At 37.5% G+C, this 8,891-nt stretch overlaps 1 long non-coding RNA gene across 1 annotated transcript in view; it reads right to left on the bottom strand.

Annotated features, from left to right (window-relative positions):
- Nucleotides 1-1,694, bottom strand: part of LOC106961348 (uncharacterized) — a 15,115-nt gene extending 13,421 nt beyond the window's left edge. Inside the window, exon 1 of the long non-coding RNA XR_001427752.1 lies at nucleotides 1,683-1,694. This is a non-coding gene — a long non-coding RNA (uncharacterized LOC106961348). The remainder of the gene's footprint in view (nucleotides 1-1,682) is intronic.
- Between the last annotated feature and the right edge of the window lie 7,197 nt (nucleotides 1,695-8,891).

Raw genomic sequence — 8,891 nt, forward strand, 5'->3', positions numbered from 1 at the left:
ATAAATAAATAAATAAATAAATAAATAAATAAATAAATAAATAAATAAATAAATAAATAAATAACGCCAATACTTAATATTGCAATATTCAATAAACACAAACTTAAACATAGATTTAGGAGCTAGGCTTGATTTGACTAACCAGTTATAAAGCAAAGTTTACTCTTATAACACTTCACAATAAGCATCGGCATTCAAATATCACAGTGCTGCAAACAACAGCTAGCATTTGGCTAATTAGCTCTAGCAAACTCACCAAGCGCACGCTTAGAAAAGATAACAAAAAACTTATCTCCTACAGCTTTACAGCATTAATATAACTCACCACGTTGGGCAACACTCATGAACATCAGTAAAATATGATTTTATGGCAGATTCAGCTTGTTATTTTAAGCTAACGGCAACCTGAGCGCACTACTGGTGCGCCGTTAGTTTTCTTCCTCTCCACGTCAACTCACCCAGGCAAAGCAACTATAGAGCCCTCTAGTGGAATGGGAGGAGTGAATTCACAAGTTTTAACTTTATTAAATAAATAAAAATCCTTCCCTAACACTTTTTTTGCCAAAGAGATTAGAGATGTAAAAAAGAAAAATATTATTTTAAAAAAAAGATATTCCCTTCTCACATTGCTGGCCATGATTTATGTGAGCATGTACAAATAAATATCTATAATTACAATTATATTTAACAGTATTTACCATAATTAACTTCAATAAGTTGTCTTTGAAATACAATACATTTACTGAGTTATAACATTTCCCACCTATTATTATGTTAAATCCCTTGGTAGACTAACAAGTTATTACCTCCAACATGTCTCTGCGTCTCTTGATGTTTTACTCATTCATGAGAGTAAATGAAGGGGAACATGTACCAGAAGTGGGATGATGAGTTACAAGTCTTGGCTGCCGCCTGCTTTTCGCTTTCACTGAGGGGCCAAAATATTAACTGACTGTAAGATGAGTTTTCTTAAGAAAATCCATCATATTAAAGGAGACTTTACATGTTCTAAAAAATTAAAAAAGCAACATTTTCCACCCTCAGCTCTGTCTGGTTCAGTGTAGAGAAAGTGTTGGTTGCTTTCGAGCGGAAATTGATTAGCAAAATGGTGAAGCAAAGAGGCTTGAGTGTAATGATGAGCACTTATATTTGTAACATCAAGGGACACAGCTAGTCTGAGTGGAGGCTGGAAAATGAGGTTGGACAAAAAAAAAAAAAATCAATGGATGTACCCTTTAACGAAGAGGAACAACAGTCATCTGGGAACTGGAGGCATGATTGTGTTGCTCTGCTTTTACATATAAGGTGGATAGTCTCAAGTACTGAAACCCCAAGCTGAGCATGTTGATACTCTATTTAAAGTACAAAGGTGCAAAAGTTTCTCGCAGCTGAGGATGACTGAATGCATCTCTCGGTGATGTCAGACTGCGATATACATTATTAACCCAAAGGAGATTGAACACCCGTACTAGCTGCGTGCTTCAAATTAGAGGCAATCAGTCTTTGGCAGAATACTGTTGCTTTGAAATGCCGCTCTAAATTGCTTCATTAGGTGACACAATTTTAATATATTTGGCGTCTTTGCTTGAACACTAATACAGCATCAGATGTTTTATGTCCTACCTCCAGGTTTACATAACAATAAAGCGAAAAGGACCCTTGTTCAGTGCATAAAAGTTAACAACGTCCCAGAGGAAAAACAGGCTTCAAAAAGCAATTAGACAGTCTGCATGAAGCTACATTTAAACAGCCAATAGCTTGACACATGAGACTCTGCTCTTATTAGATCTCTGCATGGTTGCATCACTTTCACTTGAGGATATCAATACATGGATTTCTCCCAACTTATTTTCCTTCAAATGACTTTTGAAGGAGTCTCGTTCGCTACTCTTGTAAGCTTGTTGTAATTTTTCAAGCTTGTGACTTGCCTTCCTACCTTGCAAAAGTATTTATGTCAGATTTTATCACATTAAAACCGCAAACTTTATTCTGTTTTATTGGAATTTTATGCAATACGCTAACCGAGAGTAGCAAATAATCGTAAGGTGGGATGAAAAGAATAAATGGGTTTTAGATTTTATTGCAGATACAAATCGAAAAGTGTGACATTCATTTGTATTCATTAGTCAATGTTTGGAACCTCATTTCATTGCGATTAGAGCAGCAAGTCTTCTGGGGTTCGTCTCAACCAGCACTGAACTTCAAAAGATTGCATTTTTTTGTCCATTTTTCCTTATTGAATCGCTCATCTTAGTCAGGTAGATGGAAAGCATCTGTGAACTAAAATTTTAAGCATTTTGTCAGCTCCATCCATCCTCCCATCAACCCTAACCAGCTTCTCTGACCCTACAAAAGAAGAAGAAAAGCCTTCTTATAGGGTGATGCTAAAAGTCTCATCTAACAGCAGAACTTGTTTTGTTGCCCACGTTCAGATTTGACAAACTTTTAATTGAACTTTTTGTTTTGTTTTTTTTGTTAAATAATAGTTTTGTTCTTTATCCCTGGCTGTCTGCTGTGTTCTGTTAAGCTGTCAACGCCAGAATTTTTTTTATTAATCTTTCGAAAACTATGACCTTTTCCTTCCAGTTAACCATTTTCCATTACTTTGTTGGTAAATCACGTAAAATCCAAGTATGATGCAACGGTTTCCACCTGAAAACGTGTGAGGACATCAAATTGGTAATAATGATTCTGCAAGGTACAGTCTGTACCGCTACCGAAAGAAACCAGGCAGAATAAATTCCTTTGGTGTTATTCCATGCCTATGAATTATAGCTTAGTTCATCTCTTGGCTTTAGAAATACTTGCTGTGGGTTTGGCATTGCAGGCATTTAACCAGCCTGTGGGTGGAACTGTGTCCATGAAGCCCGGTGGCAGCAGGGTTTTGAAGAAAGTCTGAAGTCTGTGCTCTGTCTCATTAAAATCTCTTTATATACTACATCCCCAGTGTGCCACCCACTCAGCTGCAGCACCAACTCCGCCTGGCTCGTGATGTCGGTCTCACCAGACAAACAAACAAACGGGTGACTTGGAAAAGCTGCAAAAGCAGGGAACCCCCTACCTTAGTAAGTCAATAGAGACAGATTTTATAATTTTCTTGCAGTAAGCAAACTGTGGCACAAAGGACTCTATTGACTGATTACGTATGCCAGGATAATGTTGAAAACTTTCCCAGAACTTTTTCCAAAGCTGACTGGTATGATTTTATAATTGAAACCCATATGTGATGTGCAAAACAGTCTAAGAAGAAATTAAGAAATGAAGAGCCAATCGTTCCTGAAAACCGGATCAGTAAGGCAGATTTGAAGAACAGTTGTTTCTGATTGCAAAACTTCTGCTTTTTGAGTGGATTTGTCATTATTGTTGACTGAGAGCTGATGGCAATGCTTTAATACTTTTCTTAGTTTTGTTGCTCCTCTCTGTGTCCAGAGCTGTGAAGATGCATTTTCCGCTTGTGTTCCCACACTTCAATATTTCAGATCATCATCCAAAATGTTAATATTAGACAATAATAACCATAGTAAAAACAGAAAGTTATTTTCAAATAATGATTCCACATATTAACAATTTTGTTTATTGTGAATTTCCGGCTGTCCTGGCTATACAGTCAATTGTCTGACAGTATTCAGTAGGTGAAAAGATCTGAAAAAGCAACATATGAATCTGGAAAGGAAGTCGTTTCTGAGTGTTTGGGTTTACCTGCTTTTGTAGAAAACATGGCTGGTCCTTCCAGATGTGACCTGACAACTAAAATTACACCCTGAGCGTGTCAGTAACTCATTCTGCTGGTCAAAAAAGAATAAAAAATTACATTAAATGAACTGAAAGTCTGACTCGCCTCAGTTAAGGTCAGAGTTCAGAGTTGGCCAACACCAATACCTGTTTTCCTTTAAAGACTGACCCTCCTATAGTCTTCTAGAGACTGCAACTAAGACAAGATAATGTTTACACATTTTGTTTTAATGAACAGTCAAATTTCCATGACAGAAAAACAAGAGCCACAAGTTTCTTGATCGACACTGTATGTTTTGGATTCATTAGAAAACGAAAGCAGACGTCTGTGACATGACAAACTTTGATTTTGTAACTCAACTCCTTGAGCTCCCTGGGTGAAACAGGAGTTTACTGTAAACTTTGGATCATATTCTGAAGTCTGTGATCTTAATCAGTCGTCTGAAGAGCAGCAGGGTCCAAAGTCAGTCCTTCAGAGCCAGTTCCCAGTATGTTTCAGTTCTTATCTGGTTCAACACAACTGAATCAAATGATGGCTCATTAGCAGGCTGCTGGAGCTCATTATCATCCCAATTTAAGACCACAGCTGACATTCAGTGCTTAAGAATCGACTACAGATGAACCAGAACTGTGCATATGTTTAAAAACTGTAATTGTTTTGATTACGTAGTTTTGAATATATTGTTGCATTTCTCTCTTTTTATCATTTTATTTCATTTACAGTTTATCAGTTTATCTCAATCAACTGTTAGGGACAATAAAAAGGAGGTAGATGGACAGTTTGAATCAGCCGTGTTGGCGTCTGGAAGTGGACACACACTTTCTGTTCCTCAAGGAGAGGAGAGTGGAGTTAGTGAATCTCTAGAGGTTTGATCAGAGTTTGATTGTATAATGAACTGTTCTTTCTAGCTGAAGACTTGTTACTGACACAGGGGAAAATACTCATATCACAGATGGACACGTAAGTGCAGATGAGTGGTTTGGTTAGCCGCTCTGCAAATTAAGATGCTGCTGACGGCGAACACGCGAGAGAGTTCTTGTAGGCGGAGTGGACATGTAAGGCGCCAACCCCCCACCCTTCAGGATCATGTCCAGTTTTTTTTTCTTGCAGGGCAATTATCCTCATGCCTGGTGATTTAGAGAGATCAATTAACCCAATTGGCAAATCTTTAGACTGTGGGAGGAAGCTGGAGTACCCAGAGAGAACATCCAGACTCCATGTAGGTCATATATACCATTGGTCTACTGTATTCTGAACTCAAAACAGGACAATTAAGCAGAGAGATGTGGTGTTTTTAAAGCAAAACATTGAGATTTTTACTTTTGAAACTCTTTTATTCTACTTTTGACTTTTGTCTAATTGAGAGAAAGTAATACTGTAGAGCTGACTGGTGCGTTACTAATTTACGTGCTTCCAAGGATCAAGAACTTCGAAAGGTAAGGAAAATAACGTTGACTTTAATCCGCAGTGTATCACGGCTCATTAAATAAATTTTTTCTTACAACCTTTTCTGTGGTTCTCTAAGGGCAGGTCAGAACTAATTGAATTAAACAATTAATCAGCTTTTAATTAAATTAACTGCTGGCAGTGTTGAGTGAAAATCAGCAGAGCACAGTTTATAAGGCAACTTGATCTTTACTCTAAGACACATCAGGAGTTGCATAACGCTGTCTGGGATCCAATTTGTAATTGTGTCAAACAACTGCTGATGCGTTGCAGTAAATTATCTTGACTTTTATTCCCTATTTGACTATATAAAAGACTAACTTGTCTTTATGTGACTTAATTGGAGTAAAATCTAGTTTGACATTTACTGTCTTCATGGGTGGTATATTTTGTAAAAACTTGGACTTCAATCAAGGTTCTTGAACCTACCGTGACTTACTTAGCATTAATCATCACTTTGAAAACTCTTCTACATAGAGCTATGGAAAACATTAAGAGACCACTTAAAACGATCAGTTTTACTGATTTTACTTTTTATAGGAATATATTTGAGTACAATGAACATTGTTCTTTTATTCCATGAACTTCTGAAAACATGTCTCTGAAATTCCAAGCAAAAACTTATTTGCAGAAAATGAGAAATGGTCAAAATAAAATAAAAAATGCAGTTCTTTTTTAATAATGCATTAAAACAAATTCATATTAATTTAGAAACAACAATACTAATATTTTAAGAACTCAGAAATCAACATTTGGCAGGAGGTTTTCAATGGGGTTTATCTTTTGTGCATCTTTCACATTTGGAAGACTACCTGTTGACAACTTCCTTGCTTAAAATATTTAAAATATTTTATTTATTGGCCCAAAATTAATTAGCTTAATATTTTGGATAAAATGTACATCTAGTTTGGACCTACTCATAGTTTAGTAATCAACACATGGAGGTGGAATCTCAAAATGTTCAAAAAGCTTTAAAACATATATATTTTCCCCCTTTCATATAAACGGTATGCAGATTAATTTAGTGAAGTTTCTAGATACTTGATTCTCTTAGCAATTAATAGAGGTTAGAATAGACTACTGGTTATATATTTTTTTAAGGACAATAATAAATTAGGTTCAGATCACAAGTTGCAATCAAACCACACACGACAAAAAGAGGGGAAAAGACCTGAGCTGGACTGAAAACATGAGGCAGGAGAGGATGAATTACCAACTGCTTTTGGAATCAATAATCCCACGAATCACCACCACACAGCACCACAGATATTTTCCTGACGCTTAACCAAGCAGAGGGAGTGACAGATGCAAAGAGCAAAGCCTGTCGATTTGTGAGGCTCCCTATCCGAGCCTCAGAGAGAATCCTCTCTGTGTGGCTGAGGAGGCAGAGGGACGAGGAAATGCAAACAGGTCTGAGAGAGAAAAGATAATGTTTTCCTCTTGTTAAAAAAAAGAAAATCTCTCCCACAGTTCTTCCTCATTTGTTTGACAGATGCTTTCCCGCTGACATGTTCCAAGTCCAAACAAAGAAGTCTAATGTGCTGCAGCAAGCGCTAACAAGAAGGTTTCTGCAGCCGTATAGCTCTCCTATACATATTTAACCACACTGTTATACAGACCAGATTGTTGCAGACTGGAGTGTGGGCAGAAGCATTGAGACATGATCCAGCCTGAGAAGTTTTGTAAAAAAAAACAAAAAAAAAACATATTTCTTTGTGGGAAAGATTCATGAAACATGTGCTGTTTGCAATATTGTTTTACTCTTATTTTGGGGAAAATACATTGATTTTCTCACTTCTAGTTTCTAGTAGACGAGAAAATTGGGGGGAAAAATTTCATTTCAATGTAACAAGCTTTTTTGATTTTATTTTTAAAGAAAATTTTTGTTTTCCTAAGATACAGACATGATTTTAGTCGAATAAACCATATTTGTTGAAACAGTTTAGAGTCCATCTCATGATAAACTTTTGTCATAAATATGCATTGCAGGTATAAGCGGCACTGGAAACACAATATTCTGCCCTTGTAGATTGCATATTAATTTTAATTTGTGTGTATTGCAGCTCTAAAGAAAACATGGTCATCTAGGTCAAAATGGCATCTCACTAAATCACCTTTTTTGCTTTATCTTTCAATTTCAGGCACTTTACAAGACAAGCACATTTATGCAAAATCTAATTAGGTCCAGATTGAATCTGCATCAATCCAATTTATAACAATGCAACCCTAATATACAGTCAGATTCACGTCGATTTGCATGCAGTCCAGTTCAATAATTACAATAAATCCAGCTTGCTGTGGTCTGCAAACTGAAAACAGGTTATGTAAGGAAACCCAGGCATTTGTAGCAAGTCTTACTGGGAATTTTAGAAAATATTCACTTGCTTTTGCAGCAACAGCTACGTGATTCATGTGAGGCTTGTTGTAATTTCACTCTGCTGGATCTTAGGGAGGGCTCAGACGAGGAAGGAGAACTCGAAGGTCTTTGTCAACATCCCAATGCTGACCCAGAAACATTTGTTCCCAGACTCCCTGTGCAAAGCTTTGTGCTAAGATTCATGTAAGAAGGTAGTGACTCTGTTAGTTAGAACAGACCATGAATAAAATCACCGATCTCTGATTGGTAACTTCAAGTAACAGTTCATTAGGAGAAACTCCTTTATCTTCATTTTATCACAAGTCGGTGATTTTTCCAGGAATTCCTTCTCTAAACAACGACCACTTTTTTTTCTTCAAACATTCTTTTCTTCAACAAAATATGAAACTTTCTGGCGACAGTCCTGGAGGAGAGTTGTACAAGAGAAAGAAACACAAGGCATTGCTGGAAAACCAACGAAATATCTCTCTGACAGGCATACACTCAAAACTTGTGACTTGTTACAATTTCATATTTACCGTATTTTCCGCACTATAAAGCGCACCTAAAAACCTTCAATTTCCTCAAAAGCCGACAGTGCGCCTTATATATGGCCCAATACTGAGCCACAACAGGTCTAGCAACTACGGTAAGCAGCCGCCGATTTCATTTTCGCCCGTAGAAGAAGAAGCGCGCGGTGCATGCTGGGATAGTTGTCAGAACGCTGGTTTGTTAATAAAGTTTGACTGAATTCCGGCCACGCCCCGGCCCAGTCGCGGGAGGCTCTTCTCGCCGACCGGAGTCGGACTGTTTTGTTGACATTCTTTATGTCAACAAAGTGGCTTTAGACATTCATCCGGGATGCTTCGACTAGGGTTACCAAGGGACCAGGCCCTATACATTTAAAGCCGGGGGTGCGGAGGAAGAGAGACAGAGACTGCGGCGGCAGCGTGTCGGTTGGTCTGTGTTACCCAGAAAGCAGTTTGGCACAATATCGCAACACCAACACCGAGTGAAACAATGACTGGGGCAGCCTACTATATATACAGTACTCAGGGACCACTTCTTTAGTATTACACATCCACATTTGTAGAGTACATAGAGTGGCAACGCTAACTGTTGCGTCTACTCTATGCGCCTTATATATGAAAAAAGTATCAAAATAGTTGTTAGCCCATACAAAACTTCAGGTAAATCAAAGACTAAATAACATGTGAGGAAAGTCCAGAATCTTGGCAAATTTGTCATTACATAATAATTCGAAGAACACATTTCAGCTGCAGGTCTGAAAAATGTGACTTTTGATCTGTTGCTCAAATTCTGCAAGTTTGGTTTGTATAAAAAAAAATCTTTAGT

This window comes from Poecilia latipinna, unplaced genomic scaffold (assembly GCF_001443285.1).
Source record: "Poecilia latipinna isolate Pla-1442-1.1 unplaced genomic scaffold, P_latipinna-1.0 Scaffold1291, whole genome shotgun sequence".
NCBI classification, from domain to species: domain Eukaryota; kingdom Metazoa; phylum Chordata; class Actinopteri; order Cyprinodontiformes; family Poeciliidae; genus Poecilia; species Poecilia latipinna.